Source organism: Vicugna pacos, chromosome 1 (genome assembly GCF_048564905.1).
Source record: "Vicugna pacos chromosome 1, VicPac4, whole genome shotgun sequence".
In the NCBI taxonomy this organism is placed as follows: Eukaryota; Metazoa; Chordata; class Mammalia; order Artiodactyla; family Camelidae; genus Vicugna; species Vicugna pacos.
Window position 1 is genome coordinate 22,818,796 of NC_132987.1, and position 12,418 is coordinate 22,831,213.

Below are 12,418 nucleotides of genomic sequence, written 5' to 3' on the forward strand. Positions count from 1 at the left end.
ATTCTTTAGGATATGGTTCTTTTCTATACACTACCATTACAGTTTTTACAGAATTAAAGTTGCAGTATATGATGACTACATTCTCTAAATATTATTCTAAAAAATGTCCCCCAATTACTATTCCATATCATGATCAATTTGTACCAAGTGTGACAGATTGTCTCATGGAGAATTTTGAGCACATGTCAACTTGAAGTTATATCTGGTGCTACTAGGCAGCCATTCTGGCTTTGCCAGATCTTATTCTCGTGAATCTAACAACTCAATCAGTTTTTCAAATTTTTATAGAATTGAGGCTATGTATTGTGTGTATATAATGAGATCCCAAAATGTCTATGTGGGTTTATCTTTCTTTTACACAAACATAACTTTAGCCATATATTCCTGTTCAGCGTGATTTTCTGCTAAAACATTTTCTCTACATACCATAGTATCTCTTTTACTATGATCTTCTAACTTTATTGCAAGAATTTAGTTGGTAGCATGAAAGCATCAAGCAAAAATTATTCCACAATAATCATTTTCCACAATATATATTTATACACATAAACACACTTTTATTTTCAGTAATTTGGCATGCTCTTAAAAAGGCCATAATTATGACCATTGGAATTGATTGACTACTGGTGAAGACTGGATATTATAGAAGATTAGTTATTGCATTCCCACACTGGCATTATCAATTTTAATTTTTGAAATAAGACATCAAAACAAAAAATACTGCTTCAGAATGTATTAATAAGAGTATCCAAAATGTCAGGCTCTATGCATGGATACTTCTTAAGCCTCAGAAAGAAAATAATTATGAATTACCCCTTCTTTGGTTAAGGATGATAGAAATGATGGATTGAGTGTGTTTTACTGTGAATGATAATAGAAAGAAAAGAAAGCAAAAAATTTTCATAATCAGTCCATAACCTAAAACATAGTTGGTATTTTCAGTTAGCAAACAGGAATCGTATAGCATATGGTACCATCAGATTTAATGGTTATCTAGTGTGAGTGTTGAACATTCTGTGGTTAATTTTCATAAGGCTGAAATTGCTCTGAGGCAAGGAGAGTAAGCCTTGGCTACTGTATCAGGAGATAGGCTATGATGGGCAAAAGGTCACTGAAGGGTGTCATGCTGTTAATAATCCCAGAGCCTCACCTAACTTTCATGTACATATGAGAAGATTATGATAACCTTGGAAGAGTCAATCAATACCATACTCCTATATGTATTGCTCCACATATTTTGTGTCCAAAGAGTCTTTTACCTGTAAGAATTCTAATACTGTAGGTGATTCTTCTGATTTTTCATCTGTTTATTTTTTGAATCAGACATAGTGTATATATATATATTAATGTCAAGATCAGCAATAATCTGATCATGTTTAAACAACTTTTAAAAAATTTTACATATTCTTTCCATAGTACATCACTTTAAAGTTTGATTTTCAAAGTAGATTCTACCTGTTACAGTTTAGGGATGATACCAAGAGATGAAAGAAGCAATTTTTGATAACAGTTATTAAATGATTTATAGGTTGGACTTGGGAAAGGATTTAGGAATGTTGGTAATTCCATCTGCTTAAGTGGTTCTAGGAAACCAAGGCAAACAGTTTATTTTCCTGTCAAGCTTTCTACAATTTACTACCGAGTTATCCAACTCAAGATTGTCTTTTACTATATTCTTTCATCTTTTGGCACAATCAGACATTTTTATTTTAAAGGAATTTTTTTCTCTTTCATTCTTAAAACTTGTTAATTTGTCTCCTTTTTTCCTGTTAAAATCACTTTAAAATTTACTCTGAAGATCTGATATTCTGTGGACATGGCACTCTGCCAACAAGAAAGCTGAATTATTGTCTACCTATTTTTATAAATATAAATAAATTTGGGAGTTTAGAGAAAAATAGGGAACTTTTCAGTGCTAATACTGCCTTCAGAGCATAATTGGATGAATTCTGTACAGTTGTGTTTTTGTTTCTTATGCAACATGGGACATTGATTCTTCCAATGGGCCTTTGTTTGCAGTATCTATTGGAGTCCTATCCACAGGCTCTCAACCCTGAAAGAACATAAGACTTTTTATTCTTGTTTTTATTTCAGAAACCAATTGTTTTATCTAGTACACCATAGTTTGTTTTGATTTCTAGCTCATTGACTTTGTAAGACTTCTTTAAAAATATTCAGCTACATGTTGGTGTTTTTTTTAATGGCAATTTTATGTTTTGATTTTACATTTTTAGTTCCCTACTTCTGAAAACAGAATCCAAAGCTCCTATTACTTCAGCTATTAAATTCACACCAGAATTCACCAAAATACTATTTGAAAATGTTTCCTGTAGTCATTTCTCATCTGAAGTTTCTTTACAATTTTCAAGCTTTGAAGAATATGCCTGTAAGTGAAAAGCTTTTGAAGTGGACTTGGTGTATTTCCTTTTGTTTTCTTCTCAATGTATTTTTTAAAAGTATAACTATATGGTATATTTATAATTTTTTGTACCCTGATAATTTTCAACATTTCTTTTTATTTTCTCTTTCTGATTTCTCTTTCTTTGTCGTACAAAAGACTATTAAGTGAACTAATTGGTTAAAGTGTCATAGTTGAGGACACTATGCACCTAACACAATCCTGATTTCTTCAATAATTTTATATCCAATTTTCTGACATTTAAGGATGTGCTAAGTAAAGAGCTCCACTCAGGTATATAATGGGATTTTAAATCCACCTTCTAAGGATTTGTCTTATGGTATAATAATTTTATTAATGATTATTATTTTTTGGAGAACCCCTGAAGAAAGAGTAAGTCTATATGGGGGTAAAATGGAGAAGCAGAAGCAAAAGAAGCCATATAGGTGAGTTGTGCTGATAAAACTGAGGGAGAAAGCAGTGAAAGGAGGTTAGGTTTTAGAAGATTGAAAAGAGAAAGATTGAGAGAGACTATTTTGGAGTTAGACTTCTCCTTGGATTTGATTAAAGACGCTATTTTGCATTTTATCTTATAATTTTCCTAGGGCTCCTTCTTTTAATGTATTAGTTGATTTTTCATATGTCAAAAATTTCCCATAATGGGCACTCTTATTTTAAGACAAAATTTTTACCTTTTACCAAGTTCGAAAGTTCTGATTATAGCATGGACTTATAAAAGGAACCAGAATTTCTTCCAGAAATTTTGCATAGTGACAAATTCATGACAAACAAGAAAGAGACCATCACAGTTGGTAAAAATGTATGTTTATGTGGTTTTCTAAACCACTACAGTTGTGGTAATTTGTTACAGCAGCCACAGGGAAGTAATGCAACTACTTTATGCAAAGTCCTGTTTGGTTACATGTTTAGGATAATAGAATACATTTAAAAACAAGTATTCAATAAAGCAGTCAGAGGTCAAACCATTATTGATCATTGCTCAACTGACAGCAAATCTAAAGTAGAAACAGGATAAAAATGCCACTTATTGATTAAGCAGTTTTTAAACCAGTTCTGGTGACTACTTGTTATCATGGTCATAGAACAGTTAGTCTTTTCCTAAGAGTGGGAGGATTTCTTTATATTCTCATGAGGAATCATGTCTTAATCATTTTTAAATACCTGAATAATTATTTTTAATAAGTCTCTGAGTAATTTTTTTTAATTAATGAAGGTTTATGAACAAGAAAAAAGTGTTCTTTTGTTGGAAGGGCAGTTTGGTTTTTTGCTCATTGAATATTGAATAGAAATGTTTTGGCTGGCCAGCAGAGAATTTGAATATTTAAATTCGATTGCTTATAGGTACAGCATGAACCCTTCAACGATTCTCACACTCCACTAGTAGCTATCTATTGTCTTATAATAGACAATTTTGTATATTTACATTAATTTATGTTTGTGTTTATTTTTATACATTTATATTTATATATATTTCCATTAAATGTGTAGCTTCTGAAAACATAAAAATTTACAACCACTTTTACAGAACCGTCCGTTGTGTTTTTTTTTTTTCCCAATTGGTCACAAACACTCAGTAGATTATGTGAATAGATACGCACAAAGAAGCAATGGTTGAATCCAGGGTTATTCACTATTCCCAGGTAGTCTTCCTGTTACTTTGCCTCTTTCTCTTCCATTCAAGAGACGATATACATGAAGTATGAGGATGAGCTATTTGCAAACTGAAACCAAAAGAGTAGTGACACTCTGCACCCCAGTCAACTTTTCAGAGGATTAATGTTTCTGAGAGTAAAGAAAAGAAATGGCCATGCCAAATCTCTGAAGATACTTGATATCAGAAAGATAATGAAGAGTTTTTATCTGTGGAATACATTTGACAGGAATTCCTGGGCTCTAAGGCTTGCTTATGCTAAATAAATAAAGACTTTATGGATACATTATGACCTGATGCGACTGTCATATCTTCTCTATAATTATTAGAGTATAAAATGGAGTTGTTACATGACTGAAATATCTCCTTTTCTGCCAGCAGTGACCCACATGCATCATTTTGCACTTCATGTGTTAAGTATGGACCAGTCAGTTCTAATGTGGTGGGCAAGTATTTGCGGAGCCAGTTGATACTTTTAGACTTCTCTGTGCTTTGGCTGTATCTTACTGTAAGTGTTATTTGAATTTTTACTAAAGTTTAATGCTGAGAAATGTCTCTGTTTATTTGAATTTGATTTGATAATCTAAGCCTTTGTTTTATCAACCAAACCTTGATGCTTTTATTTTATTAGTAACAATTTGTTACTAATTTTCCAATATACTCTTATGTGTATATACATCATATTTATAATCATAGCTGTAAAGAATTCAATCTGACAGTACTGGAATTCATTTAAAGGACTACTGGAATAAAGAGCTTAGTAAGTAAGATATGCATAGCATTGAGATTCTAAAAAGCTAGGATGTAATTTTGAGACTTGCCATCATGGCAGTGTTTTTGGTACATTGGTCTTATTGTTGAAATAAGCAATATTTTAGAAGGTTAGTCTTGTGACTCTATGACAGGAGGTTCGTTAGTCACTTTAGCTAAAGAACTGTTGTAATCATCCAGACATTTAGGAGACAACAGGTTAACTTAGAGTGTTTTCAGTGGAAATAATGCAAAAACATAGATTTTTTATTTATAGAAAGAATCAGTGAGACTTAGCAATAAATTAAGTACATAAAATGTAGTCAGGGACTATGAAAGATGGCTACAAAATTTCCACTAATATCTGAAAAGGCTTCTATACAATTCCCCACCAAAACGGTGCTCACTGCTCTAGCAAGGATTAGGGAATCTTTCAAGTAGGTTTTTGATCCCAAAGGTAAAATTTAAATCAGATACTTTCTGGGCTGACTGAAGCTACTGTTGATAAAGCACATAAAGTAATGATGTGAGTAGTAACTTTAGAGATACTGTTTAGCTATACATTCTCAACATGTAAAAGGAGAGCACCACCGCCTTTATAATTATATTGAATTTGTGAAAGTACTCAAATTACTTCCAGCTTTACTCCATTAAATTTTTATTGATGGCTTCTGCAATTTTAATTTTATATCACATTAATTAATTCATTCATTTAAAATTGATCATGCTTTAAGCAAGATGATAGGCAGTAGGAGTTGGCTATTAAGACCACATATCAAATATATCAGATTCAGACATATTAAGCCATTCCCTAAGTGTTGTGTTGCAAAAAGGAAGGAGGCTCATGCTCAACATCCAGTGTGCTTGGCAACCCCAAAACCCAATTTCTTAACGCATAAAAACTACATGATTTCTTTTATAGAGAGATACAGTCTCTGGCCCATTACAAAAATTGCCTTGTGGTTAGCAAGGAAAAAGTGCTTCCATGACACTTAGAAGAGGAAGGGAGATTTGATTTGGCAGTTATAAATTACCAAGTTTACAAGTTTACTTAAAAGCTGTACTAAAGTCACTAATAAAATCTTTTTGATACACATCAAAGTGTTTACCCCACAAAATAGGTGGGGACTAAAATTTAGTTGATGTTTTTGCTTTCTTTCTTTGGCTATGTAAGATAGTATTGTTTTTTTTTTTTTTTGAGGAGAGGCTTATATAAAAATATCAAGTCTCTTTCAGATCTCAGAGAATTTTTTAAAAAATCTAAAATATGTTTTCTTTTTATTATATGCTTTCCTAAGTGTAAGAAAATCTAGATAGGTGTGTGTGTGTGAGAAGACGACTGTATGTATTTGCATTTTAATTATTCAGTGTCACACTATAATTTACTATGATTGTGAAGGACATAATTTGCTTTCTAACCAAATATGTGCATTTAATAGTGGCTTTATACCATTTCATCTTGTGGAATAAAGACTTATGAAATTATCCTTTTTATCTGGTTAGATGTAAGATATCTATTTTAAATTAGTAAAAGTTTAATACTAGACTGGATTATCAGTATGTCTGCAAATCTTGAAAGCATGAGATACAGAGTGCTAATATCCCCTGAGAGGCACTTGCTCTTAAAGTCATTCATTGTGCATTTTAGGAAATATTTCTGCTCAGTACACACAGCCAAAAGTATGAGTCATAGTTGGTATACTAGTTTCCTGATTGACAGAGCTCTGAAAATGTCACCTGTTCTTAGCTGCTCACTGAGGGATGTGGAAACCATAATTGTATTTCTGAAGGCAAAATAGTCCCTAAGGCAGAGCTTCCCTAGCATGCCATATCATGGGATACAGAGAAAAATGAGAAAATATATATGGCACTCAAGCGTAAATGGACCAGACTCTTCATGGATGGGAGTTACTGTACTGGCCATTCCAGTCCCCATCTAGCTCTCTTCTTTAATAAAGGAGGTTGTTTAATTCTGTCATTTAATAATAAGTAAAATGTTAGTAAAATATCACATTTTTGTGATGGAAATACATATATTAAGCTAAAAAGATGAATCATTAATGCTATGCTGTTATGTCAAGGGAAAAAATATTAGTGAATAAAATTTACATGATCTATTTTTGCCTCCAAAATGGCAGAGACTTGATGTATCTGATTAATATTCTAATTTTTGAATAATCAGTATCTAAAAGATTAGTAATAATCTAGAAATCATTAGAAATTGTGATACTAACATTTGTCCACATAGTATTTTACCAGCAACACCCATACTATTACCTATTTCTCTTCCTAAACTGATATCTATACTTATATTTCTATCTACCTCATAAATAAGTCACTAGCCTATAAAAACAAAATTCATTTTAATTAATAACTTGGAGAGTAGCATGATTGTGGGGATATTCTTCCCATGGTTACTTTCCTTTCCAAGCAATTTCCTCCTCCAAAATCTTCTATAGCTTCACATTTTCTAAAAAGAAACTTTTTAACCAGCTCTTGTGGCACGTTATGATCTGAATTTCAGTTATCTTTCCAAGAATTTTTTTCAGTAATTTTTTTGGGCATCAACACTGCCGCTGTTTTCCATGGTTAGATAGGAAATCATCACAGACTTAGTAGTTCAAGACAACACCCATTTATTATCTCATGCTTCAATAGGGCAGAAGTCTTGTGGACTCTGCTGGGTTTTCTGCTCAGGTTCTCACAATCCTGAGATGTTGGCTGAGCCCACTACTCAGTGTCCTTTTCCAAGCTCACATGGTGTTTGCAGAATTCATTCTCTTATAGCTATAAATTCAGGAAGCCTGAATCTTCACAGTCGTAAGAAAAGTGCATCTCTGACTTTGAAGCTCCCTTTGAAGAGATCATCTCATTAAGTCAGATCCACTCAGGGCAATCTCCTTTTGATTAGCGACTTCAGTTATATCTACGAATATCCTTTTTGTTTTTGGCCAGAGAGGGTAATATAATCATGGGGATGCTATACCCTCATATTCACAGGTTCTGCCACACTCAAGAGGAATGTATCACACAAAGTGTGTGTATCAGGATGCAGGAAACTTGGGGGCCATCTTCGATTTCTCCTTCCACACCAGCCAAACCGAACTGCTTGCTCTTCATAATCATGCCTCTCATATTTTCTCAGTACTTCTTTGTGTGTGCTTCCTTCTGTCTGGAATGATTCCTTTTCCTCAGATTTACACATATGAATATTATACTGTTTTTTATTGAACATTTAGCACAGTACCCTCTCACTGAAGAAGCAGATTCCCCAAGTAGCTCAGTGTTTTCGAGCTGTATGTTGAGGAGTATTGTGTTGTGAAAGTAGCATAATGAGTGAACACTCATTAAACAAAAAAGAATAGAATAGAGTAGATTGACAATAAGATCAATATATTTACAATAACAATAGAATAGTACATATAGGATATTGTGTAGGACAAAGATTAAATATTGTTCTGTGATGCATTTGTTTGAATTTATATATACAATACAGTGTAACATAAATTTATTACTGTGGGTTGAAGTAATAAGAAGTTTGAGAAGCACTGCTGCAGCAAATCTCTAAAGCCAGTTGTCATTTTCTGACTTGAATTACAGTATCTCTGTTTCATATCTGTCCTGTATTATTCATTCTTCTTTTGAGGAGGAACTTTCTCATTTATCTTTGCATCTCCCAGAAGAGCTAATAATAGTGCCTTGTAGATAGTATGAATCCAATAAGAATGTGTAGCGTGAACAAAAGTAAAGTTTCTCTTTTATTTTCAGTTTTGTTTTTTCCAACAAATAATCAAGTTCAATGTAAATCTTTATTTGAGTTTTCCTGATTTTACATAACAATTCCTTGTTATTTAAACAGAAGGAATGATTTTTATCAGTAATAAATCATTGCAAATTTTCAGGTGTTGGCAATATATAGAGACATGCGAGTGATTATGAAAATGTTTCCTCTATTTAATTATTGGATTTCTGAAAAAAAAACACACTTTAATTCAATAAATATTTACTGAATGTCAATGGGTTCTGGGCACCAGAGATATAATAGAGCATAGTATGGTAAGGCCCTTGACCCTGGGGAGACTGCAGCCTACTGGGAAAAGCAGTCAGCACATAAGTGGAAGAATTACATGGAGACTACTATCATCAGAGGCAGAGTTTTGAAATAGAGCATTTCAAGGAGGACCTACCATATGGAGGCAGTCAGCAAAGTCTTCTCTGAGGAGAAGATCAAGAACTTAAGAACTTGGAAAATGTGAGATGTTTTAATTCAGAACCAGAAATAAACAACATTCGCAGGTAATTTACTGATTCCTCATGTGATTATGTCTTGATAAAAAATATTAATGATTTATGAGCAGTTCTCACATTATTCAGAAGTATATAGTCGTTCAATGAGCATTATACTATTATATGCAAATTTGTGTATTCTTACCTTTAAGAAACAAAAGTGTATTTAGTCCGTACACAAAAATTCAAAATTCTCTGTCTTTATATATGTGTCTTTCTCCATATTTATATATATACATGTATATATAATTTGAACTATATTTGTTCATCTTTTAATCTTTTGCTAACATTTGAAAACATTAAATAGAATGCCTACTTAATTTGTTTTCTGTGTATTTGATAATAGAAGCATAGTTACATTTTATTTAACTGACATCAGTTATTTGACCAAATAATTTTAATTTGAGAGACACAAACTCTGTCAGCATTCTTTTGTACCTTCCTCAGTTCTTTATGTTCTAACAGAGAGTTTGTTACTGTCAAAAATCTGGAAGTGGAAACGTTAAAACCACAAAATCAACAAATAGTATTTAGTATGAGTTTATTGTACATATAAGAACAATGTGTGAATTGGGAGCTTTCAGATTCAAAGACTGATGTGAAACTCAGGGGCATGAAGTTACAGAATGGCTTATAAAGTGAAAATGAGAAAGTTGTTTACCCTTTACAAAATGATCGGCTTTTACAGTGAGGGTTTTCAGATAGCAGAATATTGGTTAAAAATGATTATCTCATACCACTTTTAGGAAGAGGACTCAAGTTTTTTTCGTGATTGTCAGAGGCTTCTATAGGAAATAACTTAAGTTTTGCTTATGTTTATGGAATAAGCTAGATTTAGTTTTGCTTATGTGGCCTGAATCGTTTTGTCCGCTCAGAGAATTCTCATCTCCATTTTGTATTTAATTTTGACACTTTCATTGGGGAGGCAGAGTTAATAAAATAATTCTTGAAAACCTGGATTTTCAAAAATGGTGACTTTGATATTAGTGGATATGTTTCATTGGTCCTATCTTTTGCCATAGAATATTCAATAATTCAAAGATTACATTTCCAATTACTTTCCTTATTTTTTTTTCCGAAACAAAAAAGCTGTTCTCCCTGAGGTTATCTCAAATTCAGAAATTGCAAATATTCAGAAACCTAAACGAATACTGTCATGTACTTAAAAAACATACCCTTCCACCCCTTAGCTAAAATATTGAGGTAAATGCATTAAAGTATGTTTCTAATAAAAACAATTTTAAACACTACATTTGTGGCACAACATTAATATGGTACTTGTATTCTTCTGTGGTTGTATCATTATTTTCAATTTAAGACTGGAGGAGCATGAGTGTGGCAGGAAAATTAGTTGTTACTTTCCCCTGTCTTTTAGTTTGGAGTATGCTAGTTCCATATTTAAAGACTTTTAATGTATAGGAAATTGAATGCAAACAACTCAGCATGTGATCTCAGATCTTCAGAACAGGACTCTCACATCCTGTTTCAGCCTACTTGCCAACCACCCCCTGCATAATAGAGCCTACATTGTATCCAAACAGAAATTCTTGCTCTTTTCTAAGCGTGATCCCTTAACTCCAGTGTCTGTGACTGTTGCTCTTATTATTCCTTTGTTCATAAAATTTCCTACTTTTCTACATGTTTTAATTTAACTTACTCTTCAGATACGGCACAAGCATAGTCATTTCTGGGACGACTCTGAATTCTTTAGAGAGGGTATAATCGCTTCCTTCTCCACATTCCATTAGAAATCTTTTCTGGACTCTGTTATTATAACTGTCGTTCTCTTACTTGTGTTATTGTTTTTGTACATTTATCAATACTCTACTACTAGATGCTAATTCACTGTTTCTTCATCTTTACAGCCCAAATATGCTCAATGAATATTCTCTAAAAATTGTTCTTCAACAACAGCTCTGGAAAACTTCATGATTTATGCTTTGATTTGTAAGCTTTAAAACATATTTTAAGCTCCATTTTTCCCATGGATTATTTAAACTCATACTTGGGCTTTATTGTCATCGCTTTGCTTTAGACAAATTTGCAGAGCCACAATGTTACATGAAGGGATAATTCTGTCTGTGTTATTCTTAATCATTTTTTCCACCAACAAAAAAGTTTTTTTTTCTAATCTTTGTATAGAAAACATTTGGTGTGAATAAATAGTTATCTAATAAGTTAGTGAGTTGTTATAGTTCTAAGTATATGTGAATTTGGATGATGCCTTTGAATGTTTATAACTTTGTGTTTTTTAAATACAAAGAATAACTAAAGCTGGAGTGAATTAGTGTAAACTGGTTTTAAAGTAGCTGCCACAAGGAAGTTATATTTCTGTCTTTATATATCAAACAAATATGCCTCTGTATTACACTTTTATAAGATTAGGAGCATACTAGAAGATATGCACAAAACATTCTTTTGTATGTGTGTGAGGACTGCACTAAGAACATTTTCCTCTAGGAAATTAAAGTAGGTTGAACTATGCAGGCTGAAAGAGAAATGATAAAATGTACTTTCATTATTAAACTCGTCAGGGTTTGGGGCCTTTATTTGGATCCATGTCTTCTGTTTCCATCATACCTTTTTACTGCTTTCTTCTGTGTATGACTTTTGAGATTGTGTATTTAATTAAAGAGTATATGACAACAGCCTAAATAATGTAAGTAATAACTACAAAAAAGTAACCAAAATGTCACCTCCAGAGAATGTAAAAAAGGCTCTCCCCTATGCCTGGATGTTAAAAGAGCGTGGTATTTTTCTGGATGGAACATTAAACAAAAATCCCCTCACCTGGAGTTCTAGCTGTAGACATTAGGATAGCTGCATGGAGGAACGTAATTTATTGTTCTAGTAAGGATATAATATTTTACATACAGGCTTTGGGTACCACAGTGTTTCAATTTCTCAGCGATATAGGTTTGCTTATTCAGACAATAATGAGTACTTACTGACACATTAATAGCAGCCCTAAAACTTTATGGTTTTTCTACAGAAAGAATTTGATAAATCTTTCTGACAACCAGCTGGTGTTCAAACACTTGACCCTGAATAAAAGGCTCTTAATAAATGACTAGACACATTTGTAACTTGTAATTCCAGTGGCATGGAAGACACATTTGCTTGAATGAAAGTTTTTCTCAGCAGAAAATCTGCATTTGAAATTAATTATCATAATTCATTATAATTTGCATAACATTTGATGGGAAAACACTGTCTTGGAAATTCTTAGGATTATAGTCTGCAGAATGCTATCTAACAATCATGTAAACATCCATCAATTTTGCCAAATGTGAGATATGCAGAATTTTTTT

At 32.5% G+C, this 12,418-nt stretch overlaps 1 long non-coding RNA gene across 5 annotated transcripts in view; it reads left to right on the forward strand.

Moving 5' to 3' along the window:
- The window catches only part of LOC140695702 (uncharacterized), a 518,879-nt gene that overhangs the window by 61,023 nt on the left and 445,438 nt on the right, over window positions 1-12,418 (forward strand). Inside the window, exons 4-5 of one of the 5 annotated variants that reach the window (XR_012071523.1) lie at window positions 2,235-2,386; window positions 4,449-4,565. The exons of 1 other annotated variant lie outside the window; for it this stretch is intronic. This is a non-coding gene — a long non-coding RNA (uncharacterized lncRNA). Of the gene's footprint in view, window positions 1-2,234; window positions 2,387-4,059; window positions 4,360-4,448; window positions 4,566-12,418 lie in introns of those variants that run through there. 3 more of the 5 variants (XR_012071526.1, XR_012071515.1, XR_012071525.1) reach the window with 3 other exon arrangements.